The sequence below is a fragment of the Rhinatrema bivittatum genome, chromosome 3, assembly GCF_901001135.1.
Source record: "Rhinatrema bivittatum chromosome 3, aRhiBiv1.1, whole genome shotgun sequence".
NCBI classification, from domain to species: Eukaryota; Metazoa; Chordata; class Amphibia; order Gymnophiona; family Rhinatrematidae; genus Rhinatrema; species Rhinatrema bivittatum.
The window spans coordinates 275,501,459-275,515,815 of record NC_042617.1 but is presented as its reverse complement, the minus strand read 5'-3'; the positions used below and the strand labels follow the sequence as shown (position 1 = coordinate 275,515,815).

The 14,357-nt window shown below is 44.2% G+C and overlaps 1 protein-coding gene across 2 annotated transcripts in view; it reads right to left on the bottom strand.

The window, feature by feature from the left end:
* The window catches only part of LOC115087471 (inactive dipeptidyl peptidase 10-like), a 135,520-nt gene that overhangs the window by 83,377 nt on the left and 37,786 nt on the right, over nucleotides 1-14,357 (bottom strand). For both annotated transcript variants that reach the window (XR_003855531.1, XM_029594695.1), the window contains exon 3: nucleotides 1,802-2,230. The gene's annotated coding sequence lies outside the window, so the exon portion shown is untranslated. The remainder of the gene's footprint in view (nucleotides 1-1,801; nucleotides 2,231-14,357) is intronic.

The following is a 14,357-nucleotide window of genomic DNA, read 5'->3' as shown; positions in this document are numbered from 1 at the left end:
GGAAATTCCATGGCCCGGGCCTACCCAGCTGGGTTCAGCCAGGCCTCCCTAGGCCCCTTCTGCCCCCTGGAACCCTGTGTCGGGCCCAGGGACCTCCTTCCCTAGCCACCACATCCATTCCTCTGGGTACAGTGAAACATAAAGAAAAGGGCAGGAACAAAGTCCCTCACTCTTTCCTGCCCTACATGCCGGGATATTTAAAAATGGCACAGACGGCCCTGAGACCAGAGAGGAAGTAATGTCCCTATGGTGCCAGTCTCAGGGCCACTAGTGCCATTTTTAAGTCACTGGCATGCAGGGCAGGAACAAATGAGTGGCTTGGCTCCTGCCCTTTTCTTCATTTTTACCTGGACCTGTGGGAGCGGGATCCCCGGCACTGATCCCTCTAAGCACGGCCACACAGGGCGTGAACCCTGCACACAGGGCAAAATATAGTGTGCATACAAAATCCCCGATTATTATTTGCATTATTTTTATACTGGCTCATAGCGCACAAATTTGAACTTGGCTTAGAAACAGTTGCACAAAAGAGCACACGTAGCCTTTCAAAAATTAGAGGGAACATTGGTGCCTGGCCCCGGTACTGGGGGAGAGGGAGGGGTTCAGGAGTCCTAGATGGATCCGGCTTAGCCCAGCTGAGTAGGCTCAGGCCCCGGGTATGTTTTGGGGGGTAGGTTAGAAGTTGCAGGGCCTCGGTAGGCCCGATTTGGTGTTTTGGGGGTTTTTTTGTTTTTGGGGGTGGAGTTTAAAGTTTTTTGGGGTTCGAGAAACAAACTGAACAAAAAAAAAAAAATTAAATTAAATGAAAAAGTGAACTCCCAACCCTCTAAAATGAAAAAGTGAATCAAACCAAACATTTTCTGGGCTGCACATCCCTAGTACTGAAGTCTTTGTTAATTCATATGAATTGACTCAGGGACATAGGTTAAACTGGTTTGTAGGATGTGAAATTCTAAACCCAGTGACCAGACGCCTTTCCTGGGATCGGTGCAGGGAGGTGCAGCCAAACAGGGCATTCTAGTGAGAGGCAACAGGGCTAAATCCAGCTGCAGTGTAGGGAATTTCTTCATATTGCTGGTGAAAACTGTTTCCCAGATCTGCTTTGTCTTCAAACGCTTTAATGCAGAAGTTTTTCCTTGCACTCTCACTATCACCAGAACGGGGCTACTGAATAGTAACAGCAGTCAGTGAAGTGTAGGCAACGACTCATGTGTGTGTGTGTGTGATTCCATCCAACTATGTGTGACTTAAACCTGTGAATTATGCAATAGTTGTTTGGGAGTCAGCACAAATGCATGCGTGTGTAAATGTGTCTGTGTGAGCACGTTTTGAGCTATGTTGTGCATGTGTTTCTGAACATGCGTGGATGTATGAATAGATGTGTGAGAGTTTGTATATGTGTGACTGTATACATGTAAGTGTAGAGAGGTATAGGTGTGTATACACAAAGATGTGCAATAGTAGTAGAATAAGTGTATGTACAGGGATGTGTGTCATGGAGTGTGTGTGTGAGTGTACAGGGATTTACTATACATCCATTAGGTCTAGCGAAGCTAATCCTTTCATGATATTAAAAGACTTTGTAGAGGGAGCTGAAGGCCAGGTATGTTCATCAGCCTGGCAGAGCGGTAATGAGCGGGGGATGTGACTCGGAGGGGGACAGCCCCAGCGGGAAGCCACCCACAGTCCTTGCACAGACCACTGTCTGTGGCTGCCCTGAATTCCCTGGAATATTTCACCAGATCAGAGCCAGCACAAGACAAGAGCAACCCACACAGCAAAAGGCAAAGAAGTTGCTTACCCGGGCAGGTGTGATGTTCTGCTGGGTGGTTGCTATCATGTCTGGATGAGTTGGTTCCGGGGTCTTAAGATTGTTTAGGGGTTTCCTTTTTATTTTTTTCCCCCTGTTCCTCTGCCGTTCCTCTTAATTTCCAATGTCTCCTTTTCTTCTTTGGACGACTGCAGTTTCTCCTTCAGTACATGATGAGCTGGGTCCCTTCAAGCAGGTAAGCAAAGCTCACTCTCTTTCTCATTCACTCTCTCTCCCCTTCCTTTTGTCTTTCTCCGTCTGCCTCTCTTCCTCACACAGTCTTCTTCTCCCTCTCGCCCTCCTCCTGTTCCTCCTTCTCTCACAGAACCTCCTTACTGCAAGTCAATATAATATTGACCAGGGGGAATGAATCATGATGACAGAGCAAACCTCTCTCTCAGCGAAATGTCCCGCAGACTCCTGTGGTGAGAGAAAGAAGTGAACTCCTAGTCCCAGCCCAGGGCAGGTTAGGTGAAGCCGAAGGGAATCAAAGCAGAAAGGAATCTCAGAAGAGACGGAGGAGAAAAGGAGAATGACATAGCATCAGGAAGGGAGGTAAAAAAGAGGGAGAAACAGATCGAGATGCTATAAAGGTAAAAAAAAGAAAAGCAATTAGATCATTGGTCTTTTCTTATAGAGAACAGGCTGGGAGTCGACATTTTTTTTTTAAATTCTGAGAGTTACTTGAGGCAGAATATGACAAAGCCGATACTGTACACAAATTATGGGGGGCGGGAGGGAGTCATCTAAAGTCATTTTATTAATGACACTCCAGGGCTGGACAGCTTACTGCAGGGTTGCCAACTGTCCGTATATTTAATGATAGGAAAAAAAAATGTCTGTAAAAATAATTTCATGTCAGTAAAAAAACCTCATGAGTGAGTGCTTCTTTCTCTCTCTGGTGCTGGTGGGTTCTGGGGGCTACACCATGTGAAAGTTGGAGACTACATCTTGGTGCATAAAGGGGATGAATCTCAGCATATTAAGTCCAGCTGTGTACAAACTAGCACCAGTAAAACATGTGTCTCTCAAAACAATTAGACTAAAAAATCTGGTGGACAGTAACAAATGTCATGAGTTGGCCACTCTGGCTCTCACACCCAGTGTTCCACATCAGGTTGGATTTCAGCGAGGAGATCTGGTCTTACACCCCTTTGTAATCCATGGTAGCAGCGCAGCACAGAAATGGTTATCAATACCTAGACTGTGGCCCCTAGAGGAACCACGAAAAGAGCCTTCCAACCCCTCACTGTGAGGCTGCAGTACCAGCATCAGTCACAAGATGTCAAGAGAGATCAAAATGTAAACTGGAAGAGAAGAAAGTCATGCGACACAGCCACACTCACTCTTACTTTCATCTGCTGGTTGCAATGTCTTGGCTTTTTTTTTTTTTTTTGCTGAAGTAAACATCTGGGCCAGCACTTAATCTCAGCAGTAATGATGGCAAAGGAATCCAGGATGCATTAACTCTTTCTATTCTTTTACCTGAATGGTAACTTTCAGCAGGCTAACGCTGTGCTGGCTGATGTTTTACTTTCTGGCAGAGCCACTTTAAGCACTTATGGGACCCTGGGCAAACTTTTGTGTATGGGCCCCCTTTTGTTTTATCCAGATTGAAAAGTTATACTATTACAAAATGTGTATTAAAGCAATGCCTTAAATGACTAAATCATTACTTACACAGACCCCCTACAGAGAAGCTATACGCTTAGCAGAAAGCACAGTTGCTTACTGTAACAGGTGTTCTCCTAGGACCGCAGGATGTTAGTCTTCACATGTGGGTAACTTCATCCGATGGAGCCCAGCAAGGAAAACTTTTGTCAAAGTTTCTAGAAGCTTTGACCAGCAGACTGAGCATGCCCAGCATGCCACTATCTGCACGTCCACGCAAGGTCCCCCTTCAGTCTCATAACATAGATGAAAAATACGAGCGAAAAAGTAAAACAACAAAGTGTAAGGGAACCCAACTCCGCGGGGTGGCGGGCAGGATTCCTGAGGACTAACATCCTGCGGTCCTAGGAGAATACCTGTTACAGGTAAGCAACTGCACTTTCTCCTAGGACAAGCAGGATGGTAGTCCTCAAATGTGGGTGAATATCAAGCTCCAAACTATCCCTGTTATCAGGAGAGACCAACAGCGACCGAACAAGGTGCCAACGGGCACAACAACTGCGGCGCTGTGGGTTGGTAGGGGACTATCTGGTTCCCACAAGAGGCATAAACAGGAAGAGTTGGGTTCAGGTCTGGAACAGGTTGCGCAGGACGGATTGACTGAAGGCACTGTCCTGACGCCCATCTTTGTCCAAGCAGTAATGAGCTGCAAACGTGTGAAGAGAACTCCATGTTGCGGCTTGGCAAATTTCGACGATGGGGACTGCATGCAAGTGGCCACTGACATCGCCATAGCTCCACAGAGTGAGCCTTTATTCTGCCGGCTAGCAAAAGGTCCACCTGCGCATAGCAGAAGGCTAAGCCAGTTAGACAACGTCTGTTTACCCACCACTGTTCTCAGCCTGTTGATATCAAAGGACACAAAGAGCTGAGTGGACTGCCTGCGGTCGGCTGTGCAATCTAAATAGAAAGCCAAGGCCCTTTTGCAGTCCAAGGTATGAAAATCCCATTCCCCTGGGTGGGAATGAGGCCTCGGAAAGAAGGTGGGTAAAACACGATGGACTGATTGAGGTGGAAATCAGTCACAACCTTGGGCAGAAACTTAGGATGCGTATGCAAGATCACACGATTGTGGAAGAACCTCGCATATGGCGGGTACGTAACCAGAGCCTGAAACTCACTGACTCTACGAGCCAAAGTGATCACCCCCAGGAATATAACTTTCCAGGTGAGGAACTTCAGATCACAGGATTGCAACAGCTCAAAGGGAGGGCGCATGAGCTGTACCAGGACAACATTGAGTTCCCAAGATGCAACAGGAGGCCGAAGAGGGGGCTTCACCTGGAGGAGGCCCCACATGAAACGGCCAATTAAAGGCTGCACCGAAATGGGCGTGCCAGCGACATCCTGATGGTACGCACTGATAGCGCTAAGGTGAACCCTGACCGAGCTGGTTTGAAGCCCAGACTCGGAGAGGTGCCACAGTTAGTCCAACAGCTGGGGAAGGGGACATGAGAAAGGATCCAAGCCATACCCTGCACACCAGATGGAAAATCATTTCCACTTTAAGCTGTAGGACTTCCTGGTGGAGGGCTTCCAAGATGCCACCAGCACCTGAGAGACACAGTCCAAGAGGGCCAAGGGCTGAAGGACTATGCGCTCAACACCCAAGCCGTCAGAGCCAAGCTTGGAGGTTCGGATGGTGCAGGGTGCCCTGATTCTGTGAGATGAGATTTGGCACCATCCCCAGCCGGGTGGGGGCCTGCACTGACAGGTCCTGCAGAAGCGGGAACCAGACTTGTCGGGGCCAAAAGGGTGCCCAAGGATTATGATCCCTATGTCCTGCTGAAGCTTTAGCAGTGTCTTCAACAGGAGAGGTAGAGAGGGGTATGCATACAGCAGGCCCTCTCCCAGTGGAGGGAGAAGGCATCTAAAGTCATATGTCTGCCCACCGACTACAGGGAGCAGAACCTGCTCACCCTGTAGTTGTGTGGGAAGGCAAAGAGGTCCACATCCGGCGAAATAGCTTAGTCGCTACCACCGGGTTGAGAGACCATTCGTGTGGCTGGAAGGACTGACTTAAGCGATCTGCTAGCACGTTCAGAGTCCCGGCAGGTATGTCGCTTGCAGAGATAGCCCCTGTGACAGGGCCCAGGACCACCCTTGCTCCGTCTCATGACAAAGAAGGAACGAGCTCGTGCCACCCTGCTTGTTGATATACCACATCGTTACTTGGTTGTCCATCTGGATCAGGACTTCCTTGTGCGAATGCCAACAAGGTGTAACGGATCACCTGAAGCTCCAGGACGTTTATCTGACAGCAGGCTTTGTAGGCAGTCCAGAGACCCTGTGTGTGGATGCCATCCACATGGGCTCTCCAGCCCTGAGGAGAGGCATCAGTGGTGAGGATCACCTGAGGCGGAGCAGTTTGGAAGGGAAGTCTCCTCTTCAAACTGGAGAGGTCTTCCCATCAGGACAGAGACACTCACAGAAGTTCCATGACTGCGACGTGAGTCTTGAGGTCCTGGGAGGCCTGTCGCCATTGTGATCACAAGGTCCATTGAGCCCTCCACATGCACAGGCTGGCGAGAGGGGTGACATGGATGGAAACCGCCATGTGGCCTAGCAGACGAAGGGCGGATACCTGCCGGCTGTTGCGGACAAAGGCTGCTAGTGAGTAGAGGGTGAGAGCCTGATCCCGGAGCAGAAATGCTTTTGCCTGCGCCATGTCCAGCCTGGCCCCTATGAAGTTCAGCTGAGGGGACAGGCAGAGGATAGACTTGGGATAGTTGATAACAAACCCTAAGGCCTGTAGCATATGCACCGTCAGGGCTAGAGCACTCAGGGCCCCTGCATGGGAATCGCTCGACCATCCAGTCGTCTAAGTACGGAAAAACATGCACTGCCTGATGTCTGAGATAGGCCGCCATCACTGCCAGGCATTTGATGAAGACATGGGGGGGCTGAGGTCAACCCAAAAGGTAGCACCCTGTACTGTAATGGGCATTCCCCACCACAAAGCGGAGATACTTTCTGTGGTTGGGGAAAATGGCTATGTGCGCGTAAGCCTCTTTGAGGTCGAGGGAGCAAAACAGACTCCTCTTTTGAGGAGGGGAATCAGCATGCCCAGAGACACCATTTTGAACTTTTCTTTTGCGAGAAACTTGTTCAACGCCCTGAGGTCGAGGATGGGGCGCAAGCTGCTATTCCTCTTGGGAATGAGGAAGTACCTCAAATAGACCCGGGCAAGGGACTGGCTCTACCGCGCCTGCTACAAGAAGGGCAGAGAGTTCCGTTTGAAGGATGACCTGCTGGGCGGAAGAACCCCAAGATGGACATGAAGGAGAGGTCTCTGGGAGCCGATTGAAATTGAAACTATACCCCTGACGAATGATGGCATGGACCCAACAGTCTGACATAACATCCTCCCAGACCAGAAAGTAAATAGAAACGTGCAGACAAAAACTGAACTGGAAACAGCAACAAGCTAGATTCTGTATCACTGTATGCAATGAAAAAAATAATCTGGAGTCCGTCTGCAGGGCTTCCTCTGTTAGTCCGTCCAATCCGGACTAAGCCGGACCAATGACTGGGATCAAGGAAAATAAAGGTACAGAAAACGTGTATTTTCTCAGTTAGAATTCTGGTATAAACTTTCTTTAAGTATTATTATGCCAGCTAAACGAAAAGGCAAAGTGAGGGTTTTCCCCTCAGAACCTTTACCTTCATTACTTCAACTTGAGATAGACCGTTTTATGCAGCAGTTAGGAAAAGAGGGTTCCGGTGAGTCCTTTGGGAGCTCCTCGAAAGGAGACTCCCCAGGATGAGATTTCCCTCAGTCCTGATTACAGACCGCCTCCACCTCAAAGCGATCCAGAAGGAGGTGCAGTAATTTTGCCCACTGATAAAGTGGTGCAAAATGTAACATCTGAGGAAGTTGTTCCGGGACAAAGCTCAGGGATGAATCCCACTGAGCCTGCCTCCATTGGAGGAGAAGAAACAGCTATATTGTCTACAGGTTTACATCTGAACGTCCCTCAAACTGAGAACCCTGTGGATAGACTTTCTTTAACAACTAGGCCAGAGACGGTCACATTAGGGGCTATTTGGGACCTGGTAAGTGGTTTGAATGCCACTGTAAATAGGTTGGAGGGGAAAATAGATTCGGTATCCTCTAATTTACAACAACAATTATATGGTACACAAAGACAAGTTACTGAAATGTCAACAAGAGTAGATGAAGTTGAAAATAATATAAGAACTGTGCAGTCTGTTAATAATTTAGTTGTAAAGGACCAGATTGCATGTTTAAAGCGTTTGGAAATCCTTGAAAATAATATGAGACAATTAAATGTAAGGATTGTAAATTTTCCTAAAATAGCGGGAGAAATCCCATTTACGTCCCTGAAAAGATTTTTCACTGAGGTTCTGGGATTTACAGAAAATAGTATTCCATCAATTAATTCTTGCTTTTTTGTAAAGAAAAGAACCTCAGATCCTGTTGTATCAATACCTAGTAATTTAACAAGTTTTTTAGAAAACTCTACCTTACAGGTAATAGAACGAAGTACATTGATTGTTTCTTTAATTACTACAGCTGATGTGAGTAATTTAATGAAAGTTTACTTTCAGAAATTTCCTGTTAATTATTGTGGTCAAGATGTTAAAATTTTCCCAGACCTGGCTCCCTCTACACGTATTAAAAGAAAAGAATTTCTGGCATTAAGATCAAGGGTAACTGCACTAGGGTTTTCCTATATGCTCAGATACCCTTGTCGATGTATAATTAAGCGGGGAAATGAAACTTTTATCTTCTCCCAATTAGAACATCTAACCCAATTTGTAGGGGCAAGAGAGCCAACTGCCTCTTCCCCAATAATACCCTGAAGTATCAGGCATTTTGTAATGAAACTGCAATAACTGTACCATATGTAATAGAAATTAGTTTATCCTATTTAATCTCCTAAATAATGATTTCCATTGATCCCAGGTTTAAATTCCTTTAAATTATCACTAAAAGAAGTTATACAAAAGAGTGGTTTTGCAACATTTGCTGTACGATTATGGTGTATATTTTTCAGTTAAAAATTTTTTCTTTGGAAATCTAAACAGTATTGTCAAATGTTGAAATAAGGACTGAAAAAATTTACTGTATATCTGTCGTAATGTATCATGACATGAAAATTGAGAAATAAAGAATTAAAAAAAAAAATAATCTGCACCATTCCTCAAAAAACAAGACAATCAAGAAGTGTAAAACATCAATCATAATAGTAAAACCATTCTAAGAAAAAAGAATATTTCAAAACAGCTGATGAATAGAATAACATCCAAGAATTTAAAAACTTTTTAAAATTTCCTAGACATCAATAAAATATTTCAAAACAGCAGACACATCAAATAACACCCAATAATTAAAACTAATAAAGGTTAAAAAAAAACATTCCCCACTCTCCATACCTGTTAGCTTGACATTATTGTGGGGGGGAGGGCACAAACTTTCTCCTTCCCTCCCTCTTTTTCTCACAAACACATACACACACACTGTCTCTCTCATACACATACATACTCTCTTTCTCACGCGTATACATTCTACTTTGCAGATCCTGTGAAACTGAGATGATGACAGAGGGGGGGCAGGCACTATGTAGCAGCAGTTACCAACATGAGGCATACATTTTTATTTTGTTGAAGCAGGACGCATGCATGGCGCAGCAGGCAGCAACTTATTTTGAGGGTAATGCTGGCAGCGCCACCACCCAGGCGGAACTCAAGAGATGGCCGGGAGAGCCCAGCACTCCGAGAAAGGAAGGCAGCAGCAAGCCAGGCATCATACGCCTTCAAAATCTGCTGCTCTGCTGGATGAAAGCTGCTTCTAATACTGCTGCTGCTATGGGTCCCCTTGTTATGCTGGGTCTGGGGCAACCATCCCTTTTGGCCACAGGTTAAAGCAGCCCCACTTTCTGAAAATTAAGAGCCACTCCTATACTTTCTGGCCAGAAGATGCCATTTCCTGCTCTCCTCTCTGCAGTCTTCTGCTGTTGTGGCCTCTAGGACCATCCATTCATGCTGAGTGCTCCGAGCTGCTCAGGAAGGACTCGGCTCCTGTTTTCTGCTTTGAGCATGAGCTTTGGAGACCACACAAACAAACACACATGCATCTTCTGAAGAAGGGACCTGTGAGGTCTCCGGAGCATTTCTACTGCAACATCTTTATTCTGATCCTTTATAAGCTCTCACAACCTACTAAAGCTGCACGTTTTCTCCAGGGGCAATATGACTATCAGAATTGCACTAATTGTTCTTGACTTTTAGACGTGTTGATGTGATATCTTGGCCTTCTGGCTGAGACTGAGAACCAGTACAATAGGGGATGGACAGGAGTTAATACCCTGCCACCCAACCCTACTGAGGCCCTTGTTGGAGAAAGGGGAACCAAATTATGGAGAATGAACGGTAAAGGCTATTTTTATTACTCACAGGAGAAATGTAGCATGTGATTGGTAGTGTCAATGAAAAGAGGAAATGCAACTCAGATTCTCTGTTAGTGATTTTTTATTGTACTGAGATTAATAATAGTGCTGGTTATAATGGTCACAATGTAGAACTAGAGGGGAGAGGTAACCTAGTGATTAGAGCTGCGGGCTACAAACCAGGGAAGCCAGGATTCAAACCCCTCTGCTATTCCTTGTGATCTTGGGCAAATCAATTCACTTTCCATTACCTCAGATTGTGATCTCTCTGGGGACAGTGATTGAAAAGCAGAATATCAATCAAATAAAGAAAGAACAAGTTTTGGGTGCTACAAAATTGCCACACGGTTGTTAGATTATTAACTTGTTATAATCACGGTGACGGGGCCTTGTACAATAAGTTCTGTTTTTGGAAGAGTAGAGCATTCGTGGTACCTAGTTACACTCGGGATCTTCAGGGGAAGCTATATATCAGGGAATAAGGGATATGCCAAGCTACAGCGCACATAACACGATTACTCATGTTCCATGATTTGCTCCACTGACCAGGCAGGAACTGTTCATCAACAGACCACAGACCAGTCTGGGCTGCAGTGACTTTGCATGATGAGCTCCGAAGTACCTTAGGACCATCCCCCTTCTTATATACCTTATCAGAAGAGCTGCTGTTTATTTTAATATTTTTATGTACTGCATACTTAGCTGTGCCTTTTCATTGGTAGCTCAAGGCGAGCTGCATTCAGGCACAAGTCGGCCTGAATTATGTACATGACCCATAGCAGTTTCTTCTTTTTTCTATTAATTTCTAGAGAGGTGGGGATGGTAAGGGAGTTGGTTCTGGCACATTTATCCATTATTTTTACCTACTAACAGATGTTTTCTACATGATCTGCCTGAGATCTGTACCAAGGCCTGGTTATCTTTAGCAATTCTACTTTCCTTCAGCCATTGTTTGCTCCAGGTTCCAGAAAATAGTCCTTTAATGTCAGGTCCAATAAATAATTTCACATCTACCCCCTTATGACTCTGAGTGAAGCACATGAAGAAGGAGGAGTCACAATATAATGTCACAGCACAAGAAGAAAATCAATATTGAATCAATAAAATCAATTAAAGCATACAGAAGGATAAAATCAATTTTATAAATAAGAGGAACAACATCAAATGAAAGCAAATGAGGACGACAATTCAAAAGAGCAAACCAGAACATAAATCAAAGGATAACATAAAATCAATATCAGCAGGAAAATCAAAATGGAGGTAATTCAATGCTGAGTGAACAGTATGTAAATCTAAATGTCAGAAGAGGAAACAATAGAGTTGATAGCAGAATGTGATAAACTGTGTAAAGACAAGAACAGCGTATGTGTATGTTTAAGACGTCAAAGACACTTGGCAAATATCATGACATAAAAGCAATAAATTAAATATTTTCTTACAAATCCAACAAAACATGGGCAATGAAATAATGAAAATAACTTGCACAATAATCAATAGAACAATTGGATGAATAAGAAAGTAAAAAACTTGAGTTGTTTTAGGAGAGAAACCAAAAAAATATTCCCACCAAAAAATACCAGCAGAGTCCAAATTAGCAGCTGTGTGAGAAATCTTCTGGTTCTCAATCTTGATAAGATGCTGGATCTGAGATAGACCACGTACCAGTGGAAGGCAGAAAAGTCCACAAGCTGATGGTAAACATGTTCTGCCAATCCAAACAGATGAGGGTGGACGGAGAAGGCGAGAAAGTCTTCAGTAATGTCCACGGAGGAGTTGGCTATAATAGCAGTAGATGTGAAGAAATGTGATGGTGTGGTTGGTACACCAGGTATTATTGGACAAGTGAAGGACACAATGTGTGGAGAGAACAGATGAAAACAGAAATGTCCAGCTCCCAGATGATAACTAACGGCACTTTCAGAGGGAGAACATAAGAACATAAGAAAATGCCATACTGGGTCAGACCAAGGGTCCATCAAGCCCAGCATCCTGTTTCCAACAGTGGCCAATCCAGGCCATAAGAACCTGGCAAGTACCCAAAAACTAAGTCTATTCCATGTAACCATTGCTAATGGCAGTGGCTATTCTCTAAGTGAACTTAATAGCAGGTAATGGACTTCTCCTCCAAGAACTTATCCAATCCTTTTTTAAACACAGCTATACTTACTGCACGAACCACATTCTCTGGCAACAAATTCCAGAGTTTAATTGTGCGTTGAGTAAAAAAGAACTTTCTCCGATTAGTTTTAAATGTGCCCCATGCTAACTTCATGGAGTGTCCCCTAGTCTTTCTACCATCCGAAAGAGTAAATAACCGATTCACATCTACCCGTTCCAGACCTCTCATGATTTTAAACACCTCTATCATATCCCCCCTCAGTCGTCTCTTCTCCAAGCTGAAAAGTCCTAACCTCTTTAGTCTTTCCTCATAGGGGAGTTGTTCCATTCCCCTTATCATTTTGGTAGCCCTTCTCTGTACCTTCTCCATCGCAATTATATCTTTTTTGAGATGCGGCGACCAGAATTGTACACAGTATTCAAGGTGCGGTCTCACCATGGAGCGATACAGAGGCATTATGACATTTTCCGTTTTATTCATCATTCCTTTTCTAATAATTCCCAACATTCTGTTTGCTTTTTTGACTGCCGCAGCACACTGAACCGACGATTTCAATGTGTTATCCACTATGACACCTAGATCTCTTTCTTGGGTTGTAGCACCTAATATGGAACCAAACATCGTGTAATTATAGCATGGGTTATTTTTCCCTATATGCATCACCTTGCACTTATCCACATTAAATTTCATCTGCCATTTGGATGCCCAATTTTCCAGTCTCACAAGGTCTTCCTGCAATTTATCACAATCTGCTTGTGATTTAACTACTCTGAACAATTTTGTGTCATCTGCAAATTTGATTATCTCACTCGTCGTATTTCTTTCCAGATCATTTATAAATATATTGAACAGTAAGGGTCCCAATACAGATCCCTGAGGCACTCCACTGTCCACTCCCTTCCACTGAGAAAATTGCCCATTTAATCCTACTCTCTGTTTCCTGTCTTTTAGCCAGTTTGCAATCCACGAAAGGACATCGCCACCTATCCCATGACTTTTTACTTTTCCTAGAAGCCTCTCATGAGGAACTTTGTCAAACGCCTTCTGAAAATCCAAGTATACTATATCTACCGGTTCACCTTTATCCACATGTTTATTAACTCCTTCAAAAAAGTGAAGCAGATTTGTGAGGCAAGACTTGCCCTGGGTAAAGCCATGCTGACTTTGTTCCATTAAACCATGTCTTTCTATATGTTCTGTGATTTTGATGTTTAGAACACTTTCCACTATTTTTCCTGGCACTGAAGTCAGGCTAACCGGTCTATAGTTTCCCGGATCGCCCCTGGAGCCCTTTTTAAATATTGGGGTTACATTTGCTATCCTCCAGTCTTCAGGTACAATGGATGATTTTAATGATAAGTTACAAATTTTTACTAATAGGTCTGAAATTTCATTTTTTAGTTCCTTCAGAACTCTGGGGTGTATACCATCTGGTCCAGGTGATTTACTACTCTTCAGTTTGTCAATCAGGCCTAGCACATCTTCTAGGTTCACCGTGATTTGATTCAGTCCATCTGAATCATTACCCATGAAAACCTTCTCCATTACGGGTACCTCCCCAACATCCTCTTCAGTAAACACCGAAGCAAAGAAATCATTTAATCTTTCCGCGATGGCCTTATCTTCTCTAAGTGCCCCTTTAACCCCTCGATCATCTAACGGTCCAACTGACTCCCTCACAGGCTTTCTGCTTCGGATATATTTTAAAAAGTTTTTACTGTGAGTTTTTGCCTCTACAGCCAACTTCTTTTCAAATTCTCTCTTAGCCTGTCTTATCAATGTCTTACATTTAACTTGCCAATGTTTATGCTTTATCCTATTTTCTTCTGTTGGATCCTTCTTCCAATTTTTGAATGAAGATCTTTTGGCTAAAATAGCTTCTTTCACCTCCCCTTTTAACCATGCCGGTAATCGTTTTGCCTTCTTTCCACCTTTCTTAATGTGTGGAATACATCTGGACTGTGCTTCTAGAATGGTATTTTTTAACAATGACCACGCCTCTTGGACATTTTTTACTTTTGTAGCTGCTCCTTTCAGTTTTTTTTCTAACAATTTTTCTCATTTTATCAAAGTTTCCCTTTTGAAAGTTTAGCACGGGAGCCTTGGATTTGCACACTGTTCCTTTTCCAGTCATTAAATCAAATTTGATCATATTATGATCACTATTGCCAAGCGGCCCCACCACCGTTACCTCTCTCACCAAGTCCTGTGCTCCACTGAGAATTAGATCTAAAATTGCTCCCTCTCTCGTCGGTTCCTGAACCAATTGCTCCATAAAGCTATCATTTATTCCATCCAGGAACGTTATCTCTCTAGCGTGACCCGATGATACATTTACCCAGTC